General features: G+C 31.9%; 1 non-coding gene across 1 annotated transcript; it reads right to left on the bottom strand.

The window, feature by feature from the left end:
• Positions 1-2,707: 2,707 nt before the first annotated feature.
• On the bottom strand, positions 2,708-2,859 carry LOC125997762 (small nucleolar RNA SNORA58). The gene has a single exon (XR_007491782.1). It is a non-coding gene; the product is annotated as a small nucleolar RNA SNORA58 (small nucleolar RNA).
• Positions 2,860-18,969: the final 16,110 nt, after the last annotated feature.

The raw sequence follows: 18,969 nt of genomic DNA on the forward strand, positions 1-18,969 counted from the left end.
CTCTATAAACAAATAGGTAAATATTATCTTCATGTACTATTTAAAAACTAAGTAATTAAAGGATTCTAATATTAATTTGGTATTAGTAAACCTAGTAAGTATATTTGTACATTGCCTTATTTTGTATGTTAAAATAGTGTAGCACAGATATACTAAAGTATAGTAGAATCAATATAGTCTATATTAATATATTAGTATATATTTAGTATATTAATATACTATAATAAGAAAATTAATAATTTATTATAAGATTTTATGCAAAAATGATTACTTTGATATATAGTTCTGTTTTACTGTGTTATCTTCCTTTACATTAAAATCAAACTCTTTAAAGCAAAAATACTACCATAATCTCACAAACTTTATTTTGTGTCTTTTTATTAGTTGATTCTTTTCTTCCACTTTGAAATTTTTAGCAATATTCTGTTATTGTCCCTGTATTAATTTTCCAAAATCTCACAGATGTCAAATCATCAAAAGTAACATATTATATATAACTTCAGTCATTTAAAAATACAATTTAAAGATTTATCTATGTACTTTAATTTATCAGATGTGCATTTCCTTTTAATATGAGTAATACTTTATGCATTAAGGAATCAAAATATATTAATCCATTTTACAATTAAAGACAGATGTCCTACCTTATGTAACTTATAAACAAAGCTATTATTATTTACAAAAATTTTATATATTCCTAACTGTTGAAAGGTACTAAATATAAGAATTGGAATATAATATGCTATGTAAATGCTATGTGACTTTTAAGAATATAGAAATGCTTTTCAACATGTAGTATCTCATATACAGAAGAACAGTGAAGATGAATTATAGTTACTTAACATGTTTACCAATAGTCAGTACTTTTATTTTAATACATTAAAATATATGTAATATACATTTGATTTAACTTCGTTTTGTTTTGTTTTTTGAGCCAAACCTGGTGACACTGAAGGGTTACTGCTGGCTATGTGCTTGTGAGACCATATGGAACACCTGGTGATCGAACCACAGTCTGTCCTAGGCTAGTGCTTGCAAGGCAGATGCCTTACGTCTAGCACCACTTCTCCAGCCCCACAAGTCATTCTTGTTTCTCATAATTCTTTATTAGATATAATTTTTTCTTTTATTTTTTTTCAAAAATATTTTGCAACCATCATCTACTGGTTGTCAGGACTACTTTTCAGTGCTGTTGAGATCCTATGAGTGCTTGTCTACAAGTAGTTCTGGAGATGTGTGCATACAAAGCATAATTCTTTTAAAAATAGATCTAGCTTCACTTCTGAAAATAATTCAGTGGTAGATTCTGGATCCTTTACGGGTGAAGAGATTTGTAAAGAAAGAGGAGGAGGTTATATTTAAGATTTATAGGAGGGGCCAGAATTGCAGCGGAGTGGGTAGGGTATTTGTGTGACACCGCCAAATAGGGCTCTATCTGTAACACCCCATGAGCGAAGAAACATGACAGGAGTGGTCACTGAGCCAAGTAAGAGCAAGAAGTAAGCCTGTTGTAGATAATGCTCCAATGATTTATTATTTTAAGTTTCATTAAAGAACTATAAGGTACTTTAACTTATCCCAATTTATAGCTTATGAAAACAAAAATTTGTGATTCAGACACTAAAAATTTTAGTAAATTCTATTTGTACAGAGGCTTTAACAAGGAAAAAATAGATACAAGTAAAAGAGAACACAAAATATTATGAGTATTTTGTTTCCTTTTTTAAAAAATTTAAATTGCAATGAGACCAATGTGAGTTACAAGTTGTTCACAGTTGTATTTAAGGTACATAGTGACAGTGAATTAGGACAATTCCCACCACCAGGATTGACCTCCCTTCACCATTGTTCTTAGCATACCTCCATTACCTCTACTCTTAGAACCCTGAATTGCAAGTGTAATAGGTCCCTTTTGTGTATAGCTTGTTATACTTTGGGTCTCTTGCTGCTATTGTTGTTGACTTTTGTTTTGGTTATATAGGTCTGGCTATTTTTTATTTTCATTCAATGCTCCTAAGACCACTTGGCCCCTTGGTCCCATCCACTTATTTTATTTATTTTATTGTTTGTTTGTTTGTTTCTTAAATTTTATATTTTTATATATCAGTCACTGCTTATGAAATACTGCAGAATATGTAAAATATTGATATTATAAAGTAATTATTTTTGAGAGTCCCTACTAAATCTGTGAACAAGTAGTAGCAAGCACTTTCTGTTTGCTAGCTGTCTACAACTGCTGCCAAGAAATCTTTCCGAAAACATTCTACACTATTTTAATCATAAATATAGTTAGCCACTGATAACAACTATGACCCTATTAAAATAGTAATTTTAGTTCCACATTTAGACACATCTAGAACTGATATTATCTCTAACATTTGAGGACCTTATTCTTAAAGGGTCTAAATTTCTAACTTAGTCAAAAGTATTATCAGTTCTAAGACATAAACTTAGGTTAAATAATATCTATCTATCTATCTATCTATCTATCTATCTATCTATCTATCTATCTATCTATCTATCTATCTATCTATCATCTATCATCTATCTTAAAGTTTCAGAACTTCTGAAAGCCAACAAAAATAATAGTCGGTAGTAGACTATAAATATAAATGGAATTTTATTGGGAGAAATTTGTGCAACTTTTCTTTTAAAATTAAATTTTCATTTATAAATAATTTAATGGAAAATAAAATTATAACTTTTTAAATGTAGGAGTACGGCTGCAATTTAATCAGCCACACATTAAGCTGACAAGAGCTGGCATGAACTCCAAATTAACTTCTGCATGAACTCTTGCATACACTTTCCCCACTGCCTATGCACAAGCAGAGTAAAGCAAGGTCTACATCTACGAGTCTACTTAAATTATAACATTTTAAGTAAAACAGTCAAGACAGCACAGTCTGAACTAGTCATGTTCTATGTAGATTGTACAAAGATTGTAAAATAAACAAGAAGCACTCAATCCCTGTCACCAAGAAACAAAAACAATGAAAGTAGATTGAGTGAAAATAATACAGTAGAGAAAAGTTCCCTAGTACCAAAAGAAAAATGATATATAAGGAAGTTACTTAGAAATGAGAAGAAACATAGATTCATAGAGACATTCTAAGGATTGATAGTAAAAAATAAAGAATCTTGCAATTCATAAACACTTTTTATTACCAAATTTAAAGTTTTTCTCCTGTTGAAATTGGACTAATCTGACAAGGGAAAGAAAATAGCAAATAAGAAAATTATATAAAATACAGAAATAAAATGATTTATTTATTTTGGCAACATATCTGCTGTTTTCACAAATGAAAAATATTTTATTTTAGTACAGACTTCTTATAGGAGTATATTCAAGAATTCATATAGCAGAAAAATGACTTTCAATCTCTTTTTATTGTAAATAGATGATTGTATTTGTATATTCACTGTATACTTTTACACATATACAAGGACATTTGTCACAAAATATAATTCCACTTGGATTACAAAATGATGGAGTAGTTTAATCAAATTATGCATTCTAATAAAGTATTGGACATTTGCTTTTAGAAGATAATAGTTACTAAGAGTTTATGGCCCCAAAATTCAAACAGTTATGGGCCTACCTTATTTTTCATTTAAATAATATGGAAATACGTGTTTATTTAACTTTGAGTTGAACATAGTAGATATGGATTAGATATTTTAAAATCAGTAACAAATGGGTAAGGTACTTGCCCTGCATTCTTCTGACTTAGAGTTAGAGTTCAGTCCCTGTCACTGCATATGGTCCTCAAACCCAGCCAGCAGGAATCCTCAGGGAATAGCCATGGGTAAGGCCTGAACACAACTGGGTATAGTACAAAAAATAAAATAAAATAACAACATATCTAACTAAGGCATAATATATGCTAGTGTGTAGATATATAAAATTATAGTGAATTTATAAAAGTTGTTTATTTATTAATCAATATAACTTTATATATGTCTGGAGAGATTAATTTACTGAAACATTTACATATTAGACAATCAGTTGATTTCTTTGTATTTAGTGTTCAGAAAAATTTGAGTTACAAATTTTGAATCATGACATCTTAATAGAAAATACATTCCATCATAGTAAATGAAATATATAGTTATATTTACATTAAATTTTAAAAATTAAATAATATATTATAGAATTTTACTAGCATAAAATAAATGATTATTTTTCAAATGTATATTCTATATTATTTATACAATTGACCAAAAATATAAAATTTGAAAAACTAATGGTTTATTAATTCACTATTTGTTATATTTATTTATCAGAGCTTTGAATCTTTATTATGTGTCATTTATCTTATTATTTTTATTAACTACCAACAATAAAAATAGAACATACTTCTGTGAACTACTTTCTAATTTTCAACACTGGGAGAGGAATATAATAACTGTATTTTGGAATTTTTGTTTTAAGAAACATCAGTTTTTAAAGACAGCCTTTGGGTGGGAAAGCATGTCCATGCTTTTGGTCACTAATTTTATAGACATTACACCATTAACATCTCCTCTGAGTGCCCGTGTGATCCCTTCCCCTCTTACTACAGGGTTGCCAAGGTTAGGTGAGAATTGACTTTCTTCCAAGATAATAAAAGAATAAATTTGCCTAATAAAATACTAAAAACTTAATATAACTACACAGGTGTAGTTGTTTGAAATTTGTGTATTCGGTTTTTTTGTTCTATTAGCTGGTCGTTTTTTAGGCCATGTCCATCCATAGTGCTCAGGTATTACTCCTGGCTCTGCTCATGGTTGAATTGAAAAATAAAACCACATGTTTTTTAGAATCAAACCCAGGCTGGCCATGGGCAAAGTAAATAATTTACCTGATGTACCATATTTTCTGCCCCAGTTAATTTACTATAATGTTATTTAATACATCTGACATATATAATTATATAAATATAAGTATATGATAAATTATATAATGTTTAATATAATTTATCATAAATTATATTATACATTAATTTATATTTTATTTGTCCACCATCTAAAGCCAAATTTAAATATTCACTGTGAAATTTTTAATCTTAGTATGTAGTGTGATAGTTTTATAACAGGAGTAATTCGAGCTAGGAGTAACCCTTGAGCACCAAAAGAGGTGTCACCCCACCAAAAAAATTAGTACTCTGGAGAATAATGTATAAATTAGATATTTTTGGAATAATAATGAGAACTGTGATAATGGATAAATGAGGTAAATGAGGCTAAATTTTATCAGATAAATGAATAAGAGATTAGTTATTAACTTCTATGGTCATAAACTAAGGAGAGAAAGAGACACTTCAATAATATTAAATAATATCTATTAGATTTTAATGGTGACCATATACTGAGTAGTTAATAAAGGCTTTTCAAAAAATCATATCTAACATGATATCTGAAGACACATAAACAAAAATCAGAAAAAGAAAGAAGGCATATTGAAGGATAGAACCCTGTGCTTATAATAAACCCAAACTACCTATGAGATGAAATCATATTTTTATTAGTAATTATAATAATAAGTATTATTATTATTAATGAAAATAAGATGTTAGGCTGAATCTTCTTGGAGATTATTATAGCAGATAATGGCAACTGAAATCACTCAGATATATAGATTAATTTAAGCACAGTCATGCAGTTTTAAAGGATTATTTATTTTCTCTGAGTAACAAGACATCAACAGACTTTGGAAGAAGTTTTTGATTGCTTCACCATTTTAATAAAGTAATGGATTACTTAAGTAGTAAATGGACAGGTGGCTTAAAATGAATCCAAGAATAATGGTTGATACATCCACTATACCATTTATGATTGCTTTCTACCTATTCACTTTGTTCCTAGCTAACATGTTAGCAGCCCACTTGGACTTTTTTACCCCAGTTTTCCATGGGGTTTCCACCTCAGAACTAATTTTTAGTTTTTAAACTTTTATTTTATTTTATTTTACTTTATTTTTGTTTGTTAATATCTTTAAGTATGATAGTTACAAACATAGTTGGACTTCCATTACCTCAGAACTTTTCGGTGGTGTTGTTTTGTTTTGCTTATTGGGGTGACACACCCAGTGACATTCAAGGATTACTCCTGGCTATGCGCTCAGAAATCACTCCTGGCTCGGGGAACCAAAATCCATTGTCGGTCAATGCACTATTGCTCCAGCCCCGACCTCAGAAATTTTGCTTTGAATTTTCACTTTCTCTAAAATTCTCCTTAGATTATTAATTTGTGGGGTCGGAGCAGTGGCGCAGAGGTAGGGCTTTTGCCTGGCATATGGCTGACCCAGGACAGATCTCTGTTTGATCCCCTGGCATCCCATATGGTCCCCCAGGCCAGGAGTGATTCTGAGTGCAGAGCCAGTTGTAACTCCTGAGCATTACTGGGTCTGCCCCCCCAAATTATTAATTCATATTTGTTCTTCAATTCTTCTTGCTATGTAAAGAAGCTTCTCATACTACTTAAAAATAATTTCTTCTTTATATATCTGATATAATTTATCCTTATATACCTCATTTATCTATTATCACAATTTTTATTGCATTACAAAAACTACCTAATTTATGCATTATTTTCCAGAGTACTAACTGACTTCTTGGTGGGGTGACACATTGGTTGCTGCTCAGTTGTTTTTCCTAGTTTTCTGCTCATGAAATACTCCTGGTGGCTCAAGAGACCATATAGGATATTGAGGATCCAACCCAGTCAACATTGTGCAAGGCACCCTACAACTGTACGATTGCTGTAGCCCAGATTACAACAATTTATTGGGAAAAAATATTCATTCCTACTGTTGTAGTCACAGAAATAAGGGGTATACATGATTCATGATAAATATTCAATAAATAGTTTCTTAGGAAATAAATCAGTGAATAAAGGCAAAGTGAAGTAAACATTGCCATCAAGTCCTCTATTGTATTAAATGGAGTCAGTCAAATAAACATATGCATAAACTCTCTATATTTATATTAAAATAGCTCTGATAATCAGATGGTTCCCATTACAGACTCATAATTATGCATGTTTAAATGACTCATTCAGTTATATAATTCAGCATGTATTAATTGAAATATTATTTAATTATTCAAATTTAAAAGACACAAAAGTAATTATTCTAGCTATTAGGGGAAAAGCTATCAGGTGTTAAATTATTATTGTAAAATTATTAATAGTATTTAATTTACAGCATTCTTATTCAATTCTACATTAGTCTCTTGCATGCTTCATTTTTCACTGAAAGTCTAATGTATTTCTTTCATCTTACTGTCAATTCCTTTTACCTTACTTAGCTAGTGCTCTACCAATTTTCTTATGTTATCGCACTGTTTCTTTCTTGTAGTTCAGCTGTTGTTGTATTGATGTTAGAGTTTTGTTTCTGGGACTGGAGGAATAACAAACCGAATAGAGTGCTTCGTTTGCATGAGGTTCACTTATTTTTAATCTCAAGCATCACATATGATCCCCCAAACTCACCAGGTGTAATCACTGAATGACGAGCAAGGAGTAAGCCTGAGCACCACTGGATGTGACCCCCAAACCATAAACTTAAAAGTGAAATAATTTTGTTTCTTTATCTTCCTTATCTGATTTAATTCTTACTGTATTCATTTTCTAATCTGAGTAATTATATGTGGTTTAACATTTCTAAAATTTTTAGTGTAGTTACCATTGGTAAGATTCAATTATTTTATTTTTAAGAACTAACTGGATATTATTTTAACATATATTTCTATATTTTGAAATATATTTGAAATATTAAAATATATTGAAATATTTTGAAATATATATCTATATATATTCCTATATTTTGTTTGGGGTACTTGTATTGTTTTCAAATTACTGAAAATAGAGCTGCAATGAGAGTGAAGATGAAAATTAATATCAAATTAATATGGAAAACAACTTTAGAGTCCTGGGTGTTACTGACTCTAAATTGACAAAATATAAATTTATGTTAGCATGAGGTCAGTCTAAGCCTTAAGACTCTTACGTGTTATTTTTGGAGGGCAATTTTTATGTCTAGAAAGAACTGTCGCTCCTTTTATTTTTTTAATAATTTTTATTGAAACCCATAATATTTTATAATATAAAATAGGGTCTTTTGATAAAATATTGACTCAAATTTTAGTGAATAGATTTTAATATGTTTTGCATAAAGCTCTCCAATATTAAAAAGGTCATATAAAATACACTTATATTTTCTGTTTTACTTTCAGAATTTTGTGTATGTTACCCCAATAAGGTTACATTAATAACTCATCAATATACTCCACTCTTTAAGTTTTATTTCTCTAGGAAGTAAGACATAACCACTACAGTAATGAAATGATCTGTGATGATACTAAAAATAATATGAACTGGAACATTTCTAAAATCAGAAAAAAATGATATAAAATTAGCACTACATAGCATTTTCCCCTTGGGCATTTATAGTTTGACTCAAAGCATAAGTCAGTTGCCTTTTCCTTTTTATACTTCAGAGTTCATCATGGATGAGAAGCTCTATCATCTTTACTAAAAACAAATCTCTCTTTCTGAGTGCAGAGCCAGATGTAACCATTGAGTGTCACTGTGTGTGCCCACAAAAAATAGATTATTAATTAATCTCATTTGGAGATTCTCATTTGTAGTTCTGGGACTTGATTCAAACTTAAAACTCAATGTTTTGGGCTGGAGATAGCACAGCATTAGGGCATTTACATTATACTCGGTGAACCAGGATGGACCCTGATTCTACTCCCAACATCCCCTATGGTCCCCCAAGACTGCCAGGAGTGATTTCTGAGTACAGAAGCAGGTGTAAATCCTTAGTGCCAAAAAACCCCGAAAAAACCAACAATGTTTTATCCAATTTGAAAATTCATTGCTCACCTACTCCTACCTCCCTCGTGATAAGTGATAATGTGTTCAATTTTTCTGTGCCTGTTGTAAATATGTAAAATTACCAACTTTTTATATAATTATATGATAAATCAATATCATCATAATAAATATCAATTGATATTTGTAGAAAACATAATGATTATTGGAGTAGTGAATATACCCGATATTTATTATGAGTTAATTTGTCTTAAAATTCAAAAACTACAGTAAATTAGTAGTGAAGCATACCAATTACAATTTTATTATATAATATAAAGTTAATAATTGCAGTCAGTACATATGATACCTCAAAACTCAATTTCTCTAACACAAACTAATCATGCTTTTAAAATATAAGTTGATATTAAATTCTGACAATATGGGAATATAACATTTTAAAGACTTTCTGAGTAGGTATTCTAAATTTCATTGCCTTTTATTGGATACCTTTATTGGGATAACAAATAAATGGCATATTGAGATATTGCTATAGCTTTTGAGATATTGCTATATATGTTCTATATTATGTATATATAGTAATTTGAATGTAAATCTGATTTCAGTACTTGCAGAGCAAAGCTATATTACAGATATAATACTTACATTTAAAAATAATTGCAATATACAGAAAATATTGTAGATAAATGCTTTGTCCCAGGAGCTTTTTTCAGTTTGAAACAGACTTTCTTGGGACCAGAATGGTGGCACAAGCCTTGCCCGCACTAATAGGTTAGCTATTTCATTTTAAGTAGTAGGAGTTGAATCTAAATTTGACCACAGTTTGATCCCCCAGAGTCCCATATGGTCCCCCCAAGCCAGGAGCAATTTCTAAGCGCATAGCCAGGAGTAACCCTTGAGCTTCACTGGGTGTGGCCCAAAAATAAAAACAAAAAATGTCAACACACACACAAACACATAAACACACACACACATATACACACACAGACTTCCTACTGGTTTATATTAGGAAACAGAAAAGTACTTATCTAAAATATTTGAGATTACTTCTTTCTTTTAACTATAGAATTAAATAATTTAAAGTAATATTTTCATATCTGTAACCAGTAAAGGAATATTTATCTTGTGATCTTTGAAGAATTACATGGACATATTTGAATTGTTAAATTTGCTCAGCATTCTTCAATAGTGATGTTAATTAAATCAAGTCAGCTTTTATAGTAGTGCTGTTGAGACTTGGCATTTTTACTGACTTTCATAATTGCTTCTATTTTTACCATCATTTATGATCCATTTTTTTCTGAAAAATATGTTTTGAGCTTTATGTTTTCTGACCAGCAAAATTGTATTTATGAGAAAAATTTTAAGTTTGTTCACTCTAGAATGGTTTTTTAGCATAAAATTTGTGAAATATATATATAAATTTGCTTATAAGCATTATATATCATTATACCATGTTCACTATAAATTTACCTATTTTAAATACTTTTGTAGAGTAAGTAAATATTTATAAGCCTTTACAAATATATATCAAAACCTTCAATGCCAAAGCGCTTGACACACTGATTTTTCTTTTCTAATTCTTCCATAAATTTATGATTCCAAGGACCCACAGATAATCTGTATGAAACAAGAAAAAACTACTATGTAAATATTGGGTTTTTCATATTTGTTCAATGAAGCTAAAGGTAAATTTTATAATGTTAAAGAAAAATGTTTAAAAATAAATGCTCAGATTTAAAAGGCAAATCTTAGGGAGGACAAGTTTAAATTCAACTCCTACTACTTAAAATTAAATAGCTAAACATATTTTAATTTTGAGAAATAAATGCTAATAAAAGTGTGATTTCTCTTTATAAGTATTAAAATAATATTTAATTATAATCATTCTTAATTATAGATAGGTCAATAATAATTATATTTAATTTAAAGATCCACATATGTTATTAACATTTGTCTTTAGAATCTGGGTAGTTCAGTAAATAATTATTTTGTTTTTATGTAAATATTCTTAAAGCAAGTGTTTCTCCAGTATTTTTCCAATCTCCATACCAATGTTTGTGAGTTTTAATAAAATAATTATTTAAGGGGCCAGAGTGATGGCGCAAGTGGTAGGGCAAACATTTGCCTTGCATGTGCTTTCTAGAATAGATCAGAATTAAATTCCCAGTGTCCCATAAGGTCCCCCAAGCCAGAAGTGATTTCTGAGCATGTAGTCCAGAGTAACCTCTGAGCATCACTGGATGTGACCCACAAAGCAAAATAAATAAATAAATAAATAAATAAATAAATAAATAAATAAATAAATAAATAAATCAAATAATCATTATAAATGGGAAATACTTATTATGAATGTAACCAAGTGAGTGGAATGTTGAGAATAGAGTTGTTTAGAACTTTTTGGAATATGTCACACCCTCTTAGGGAGAAAGAAAGCAAATGTAATAAATTAAATTTTCCCTGCTGTGCTTTTTAGAATTAAATTAAACTACATAATAGTTTATTGCATACTCCTAAATAATTGTGCAAATTCAAATAAAGACATATTCAGAGTAAAGTTAAATAAAAACAGTTGATCTTACCAAAACTGTAATACCAAAACTAAAATAATATCAAGAATTTTTTTCCCATCTCTATACAAGTTGTCCTTATACATTCATGTCTGAGTGACCATAGTGAAATGCTTCAAAGTTGTAATGAATTGGGCCCCTTAAAAATGTTTTGCACTATCACTTCTCAGTCTTGGTGTACAGTTCTTTGTGGACACTCATGAACTAGAATACCATGTTACCCCCTGGATTTCTTCAAAGTAATGAATAAGAATATAAATAATAAATAGTGAGTTCCAAGTCCATGAATGATTCATATTAAAATGTCAATATGTCATATTTAAATTCCACTGGAAAATTAATAACATTTATGTGGAATCTATTAAACCCACAAGTAGTCCAACAATACTTATTAAATTAGTAGAGTATGTTTCCTAGATTAATATGAAATTATCAAGCAATAGAAATATACAAATGGTGAATTTAAATAAAAGCAACATTTGTACCAACAGAGTGAAAAAAAAAAGAAATCCTCATATGAAAAGTTACTTAAAATCAAAAGAGTAAATGCATAGAGAAGAAAAGTGGCTTCAAAAAATTGTTCTGGGGGGCCAGAGCTATAGCACAGTGATAGAGTATTTGCCTTTCACGTGGCAACCTGGGACCTACCTCGGTTTGATCCCTGGCATCCCATAAGGTCCTTCAAGCATTCCAGGAGCAATTTCTAAGCACAGAGCCAAGAGTAACTTCTGATAACTACCGGGTGTGTCCCTAAAACCAATCCAAAAAAAGAAAAAAAACTAAAAATCTAAAAATTGTTCTGGGAAAATTTTATCACTCTATTCAGAATAATTGAATATAAACCTATAAACAAATTAACTAACAGTAGATGAAAAACTTTGATATTTGACCTGAATTTATAAAAGAAAGTAGGCAAAATTATTTATGATATTTTTAAGAGGTGTTTTAATGATTCTTACACTTGTGTTATATATTTGCATTTTTTACACAAAATAAGTGTGTATATATAAACACATACCTATAACAAGGGCATAGATCTCGATCAGTAAGAACACATCCATCGGATCTTTTCACAGACTTATCTTTCCAAGATCATGCATAGAGAATAAATTATTCATAAAATTTAATGAACAAATCTTGGGATATTTATTGGCCCTTTGGTGGTGACCAAATTGTGGTTAGTATGCACATCTAAAACATATATACAGTTCTAAGTTTGTAAACTTATATTACATAAATATAAAATAAATTTAAGCATGAGTAAAAAAAGCCCAGATGTGACACAAGGTTAGATTTCTGAAAGTAAGTTGGAAATCATCTAAGGCTGGTTAGATGACACAGCATTGCCTTTATTTCATTCACAGAAAACCTGAAGTAATTGACCTGTGGTGCCTACCTGGCAATCTGTGGCTTGCTTTGCTTGCTCACTTGATTGATTAAAGCTCCCTAGGCAATTCGAAGTTTCAGACTAGGCACATTGATTGTCCTCCCAGGAAATGATCTGTAATAAACAACTACATACAGATATTTAAAGGCAAGAAATAATGGAGTGCTCCTGCAACAGGACATGGCAGTGAACTCAAAATGAAGGCATCTGTGTCAATTGGAAAAAGCTGCCTAGAGGCAATCAGGATGCTTTCTATAAAGAGGAAAATGCTTCTGTTGAAATTTTTTTTCTATAATACGTAGTGATAATATATTGGTTATCAATATTATTATTTAAATTTAGTTTAATCACTTCTAGCAGTAATCAGAACTCTGTAGTTCTGATTAAAATGATCTTTTGTTTTGTTTTCTTTTTGTTTTGGGGCCACACCGAGCAGCATAAGGAGTTACTCATAGCTCTGTGATCAGAAATCAGTCCTGGCAGACTTAGGGAACCATATGGCATGTGGGGATCAAACCTGGATCAGCCCTTGTATAAAGTAAACACTCTACTCACTGTGCTATTGCTTTAGCCGAAAAATTACTAGTAATTTTTAAAATATAATTTATCTTCTTGATTTTCTTAATTTCTTTTTGATGTCCTATGATATGGTGTTCCACTTGATATTCTACATATCCTAAATGTTAACAGTGTTTTAATTTTTCAAGACTGTCATCCCAGTAGGAACTTACAGATGAGAAGTAAAAGTAGCATGGAAACTACATAAGGTTAACAATCAAAACCAATAACTTAGAATGATCGACTATCAATAAAAGCATAGTAGCAGCTTCAGACAATGGCTGAATAATAGCATCATTGTATATGATAATTTTTACAAATTTTTGTTCGCTGAAGTTTGTTTGATAATTCAATTACCACTTAGCTGTAAACAAGAAACGTAATATAAATTATTTTTTATCTTCCGAGTGTGTAGACCTGGGGGTAAGGGGAGTGTCTGGGGACAATGATGGAGGGCATATTACATTGGTTGTGATATAGGAGTTGAAATATGAAATGCCAGAAACAAACTGTATTATGAACAATAATACAGAACAAATACATAACAAGAAAGTCATCTTTGTTTAATTTTCGTTATAGAAAAATGCTGATTAAAATTATCTAATTGTGAAGCTATTTACATTTTTAGTCAGGAAAATTTTTAGTCAGGAAAAGCATTTCTCCCCACCCATTTTCAAGGTGACAGAATTATTTCTATTCAAAAATGTGTTGAGACAAGTAAGATACTTTAATGTGCTGAGTGTATGCTTTGCATGCGTGTTTTCTGAGTTTGATTCTCAGCACAGTATATTTTCTGACCACTATCAGGAGTAACTCTTGAGAATTAATACTCTTGAGAATTATACCCAAAACGTCACTATTTGTGTCAAAATAATAAAAAGTCAAAAAAATCAAATTAATTAAAATAGAAAATTGAATGTTTCAAATATGTTTTTTTTTTTTTTTGGTTTTTGGGCCACACCCGGTGACGCTCAGGGGTTACTCCTGGCTATGCGCTCAGAAGTCGCTCCTGGCTTGGGGGACCATATGGGACGCCGGGGGATCGAACCGCGGTCCGTCTCCTAGGCTAGCGCAGGTAAGGCAGGCACCTTACCTCGAGCGCCACCGCCCGGCCCCTCAAATATGTTTATAATTTTTGTTAACATGTTATAATCTTAGTATTTGATTTATTTATGTGTTCTCTACCACAATAATTCTCAGGTATTTACATTTCTATTCATTGCAGGCACATTTAGTAACATCAAACTTTAAATTACTAATTTAATATATAATTGTTAAATTTGATATTGTGTTCAGCAGTATATTATCAAATGAATAGACATTAAATGTGGAAGTGTTAAGGGCTTTTGAAGTTTATATGAAGAAGATCTAAAATATTAGGTACTGTTGATAACTACTCATGCTTTACTTTCCCCTCCCCAGTTTTTGGGTCACACCCAATGTTTATCAGAAGTTACTCCTGGCTCAGAAATTTCTCCTGGCAGGCTCAAGGGACGCCCTATTGCTGTGCTATCACTCTGGTCCCTCATTTTTATTTTAAACTGGAGTATTCTGTGATTTATTTTTGTCAAGGCTTTAAAATACAATAATGAAATATAAAGCAGAATGTGTTAGCATCTACTTAAGGAATTCATTTTGAGCCCTGCTATTTAACAGCAGGGAGCTACATTCCCTGACATGTCTCTTAAGTATTTCAAGCTCAATGAGTCAAGACTAAGTAAAACTTAGCCTCTGTGAAAACAAACACCTGGCACGTAAATCTACTAATGAGTGGTTAACCATTAGAAATTCTGTAATGTCTCAAAGATACTATCAGTTTGTCAGATTTTAATCTCAACTGCAGCAAGCTGAGTGGGATATTGAACCTTAAAGATTAGAATTTACTTTTATTTCTTTATAATATCTTTATTTAAACACATTGATTACAACATGATTGTGATTAGGTTTTAGTCATGTAAAGAACACCCCCTTGACCAGTGCAACATTCCCACCACCAATGTTCCAAATCTCCCTCCATCCCACCGCACCCCCACCTGTACTCTAGTCAGGCTTTTCAGTTCCCTCATTCATTCACATGGTTATGATAGTTTTCAGTGTAGTTATTTCTCTAACTGCACTCACCACTCTTTGTGGTGAGCTTCATGAAGTGAGATGGAAGTTTTGGCCCTCCTCTCTTTGCCTCTGAGGATTTTTTGCAAAAATGTCTTTCATTTTTCTTAAAACCCATAGATGAGTGAGACTATACTTCATTTATCTCTCTCCCTCTGACTTATTTCACTCAACACGATAGATTTCATGTATAGGAAAATTTCATGACTTCATCTCTCCTGACTGCTGCATAGTATTTTAGAATTTACTTTAATCATTTCATATTATTGTGTGAGAAGAGCAGATATTGAATAAGAATTTCAATATTGAGAGTGATGGGAAGTTGTGGGAAAAAGAAGTAATATTCTAATAAACCTACCATTGTCCAAAAATATTCACAGTGCTGTCATTTTATATCAATAGTATGCTATTATTTAAGCTAATAAATTAATTTTATTATATCTTATTTGGGGCGCACCATTGGTAGAGACCTATGGATTGGGCCTCATATTGCCTTCTAATTAGATGTCTCTCAATTGGTTCCTTTGGCTTACATGTTAAAATGATGCTTCCCATTGCCTCATCATCTAGGTTTTTTTCCCCACCCCTTGAAGGTAGGTTTTGTTTTTCCCAATAAAGGCTGCTTTGAAGATCTGGAAGAGGAACTGCCATCAAGGATATTGATTTATAAAATTCTCTCCTTTTATTTGTGGTGTCTCTGACTGCACTTGGTATAAAAATGCTGTTAACTTCACAGAAACTAACTGGGAATGTTTCTGTCTCTTCAACTTTTTGAAAGAGCCTTAAAGTGCTTGGTAATATGTCCTCTTCCAAAAAATTCACTAGTGAATCTATATGGGCCTAAAGTTCAGTTTGGGGAAGCCTTTTGCTTAACATTTCAGGCTTCTTTATAATAATAATCCTATTCATGTATCCCACATCATCTTAATTCAACCATGGAGCTTGCAGGTATTCACAAATTTATCCATATATCCTTTGTTCTCTCATTTTGTATCATAGAGAATCTCTTAATTCCCTTTGAATTTCTGTTGTATCTAATATGATAACCGTATTTTAATTACTGGATTGGTTAATTAGCTTTCTTTCTCTCTTTGTGAGTATTGCTAATGATTAGTCAATCTTGTTTATTTTATTTTTTTTTATGGTAGTTCTGCTTGTTCTTTTTTTTTTTTTTAATATAATTTTTATTTTGATCATAGTGGCTTACATATTGTTGAGAATAATATTTTAGGTACATATTTACATAAAATCAGGGGGGATTCCCATCCCCAAATTGTCCTCCCTACACCCCCGTTTCTGTCTTACCTCCCATTTCCTCTTCCCTCACCCCCAGGGCGGCTAGAATATGTGGTCCCCTCTGTCTCTAACCAACTACTTAGTAGTCTTGCATCAGTTTGGTCTTGATGCCTCCCTTATTTCCCCCTCTAAGTAGGGGCAGGGGTAGCTAGTTCAAGTTGCGTGGTTTTGTCTGAAAAAGAAAAAATAAATAAACCGGGGTAAGAGTTTAATACCCCGAAAATGGGCAGAATCCTTCTAGAGGTTCTCATCATCGATTTGGGAAATGAAGGAGAAAAAGAAGTTGAAACACTCCACCAGTACCAAAAGAAGTGTCAAATATCCAGTGAGGACTCCAGCTATAACGATAAGCACCACAAAAAAACAGATAAAAAACAAACCAAAACAAACTAAAAACAAACACAAACAAACAAAAAACACGCCGTGGTCTTGAAATAAGAAACATGGCGTAGCACATAACGAAAGAAAAGAAAGGAAGAGAAAGAAAAAAAAAAAAAAAGAATAATTGGGGCCAACAATTTCAATAATCACATCCAAACTGAGGAATCGACCAAAATAGCTAGGTAAATAAAAATAATAATAACAATAATAAATGAAGGTAAGATATATATATATATATATATATATATATATATATATATATATATATATATATATATATATATATATATATATACATAACCAAGGTTTTGTGTTTTTTGTATTTTTTTTTTCCCTCCTGCCCTGGCACAGTAAATATTGGGGTCATTCGAAAAGGAATTCACTTGCCCTATAAGATATGGGGTTTCTCCGTCCTTGGAGTATACTGTCATGGAATCAGCTCTAGTCTTTGCTCAGGATCATTACTCTCCAGGTTGTGTTTTTTTTTTTTTTTTTTGGTGTGTGGAAGGCTTCTGCTCTGTCCAGTGTGATACCGTCAGAGCTCTGTGTTTAGCAGTCCCAGTATCTGTACATATCCTGAGGTGGAACTTATGGTGAAGTCAGTCTTTGTGAATCTAGAGGTTCTGTTACCTCAGTGCCATTTTAATCCATCTTCTGTGGTTGGTGATCTTGGTCTTTGCGCTGAACCTAGGAAGGCATCTAGGATAGCGTCTTTCTTTGTTCTTCCAGAAGCCCCTTTCCGTTTCAATTGTCTCTGCCGGACCTTTGGGACTGGGGATCATGCTTATTGTGCAGGTCTTAGTTCAAACCCTAGACTAGGGCTTTTTTATTGGTCCCAAGATGTATACAGTCTGGTCGTGGTTCTAGTATCCAGTCATCTGTAAATCACGATCTTGGCTTTTGGACCTACCAAAGGGTGCCGCGTCTTCTGGTTTTGTCTTGTCGTTAGCTGGTGAGGTAGGCTAAACTGCTCTAAGGTCAAGTTGTTCACATTTTCCTCATTGTCGAGATATCATGTTAGAGCTGGCCCTTGTTGTTGACCCTGCAGTAATAAGGCTGTTCCAGATGGAGATTGTTTCTTACAGCTGTTGTGAGGAGCTGTGCCGTTTCTATGTCTGGGATCCAGGGTTCAAGGCTGGTTGAATGGTATCTAATCACCTGAGGTCTAAGTTGATTCCACTTGACATATTTTCAAGGTAGGAGATAACCCTGTATTGTAAACAACTATGAGTTCCTATCTCTAGTAGATAAGAGCTCTTTTTTTTTTTTAAATATGTAAGATTTCCCCTTTATTTAGTGTGCCTTTGCAGGGGGAAGTGGTGCTCCATTATATGTCGGAGTATTTGGGGTGGACAGAGTGGGTAACAGAGATAGGTCACATACCCAAAGACGATTAAAAAAAAAAAAAAAAAAAGGAAAAAAAAGTGTATGTGCCCACAAATGTATATGTAAGGCAAACATTTAAATAAATAAGTTAATTAAAAAAAATAAAAAAAATAAAATGAGTTAGCGAAGTTTTTAAAGGACCAACGTGGTGCAAAAGACTACTTTGCATTTGGGAGAGAACAGGTAAAGAGTTGGTGTATTACAGGTCTTATGCCTATGTTGGAAGTACAGTTTTCCCATTGTCTTTTGGATTTTTCTTGTGGTGTGTGGGTTCCCAGGCATCTTCCAATCACACACCCTGCCCCCCTTCAGATTGGTAAAAATTTGCAGCTGGGAGGTCTTGGAAGAGTTCTTGCATTGGGGATACTATTGGACCTAAGTCCGGTTTCAAGAAACAGTCCATGTTAGGGGGAGTTGGTAGGGAGGGTCTCGCAGTATGTGTCCACAGGGGAGTTGGCTGTC

This window comes from Suncus etruscus, chromosome 19, assembly GCF_024139225.1.
Source record: "Suncus etruscus isolate mSunEtr1 chromosome 19, mSunEtr1.pri.cur, whole genome shotgun sequence".
Classification (NCBI taxonomy): Eukaryota; Metazoa; Chordata; class Mammalia; order Eulipotyphla; family Soricidae; genus Suncus; species Suncus etruscus.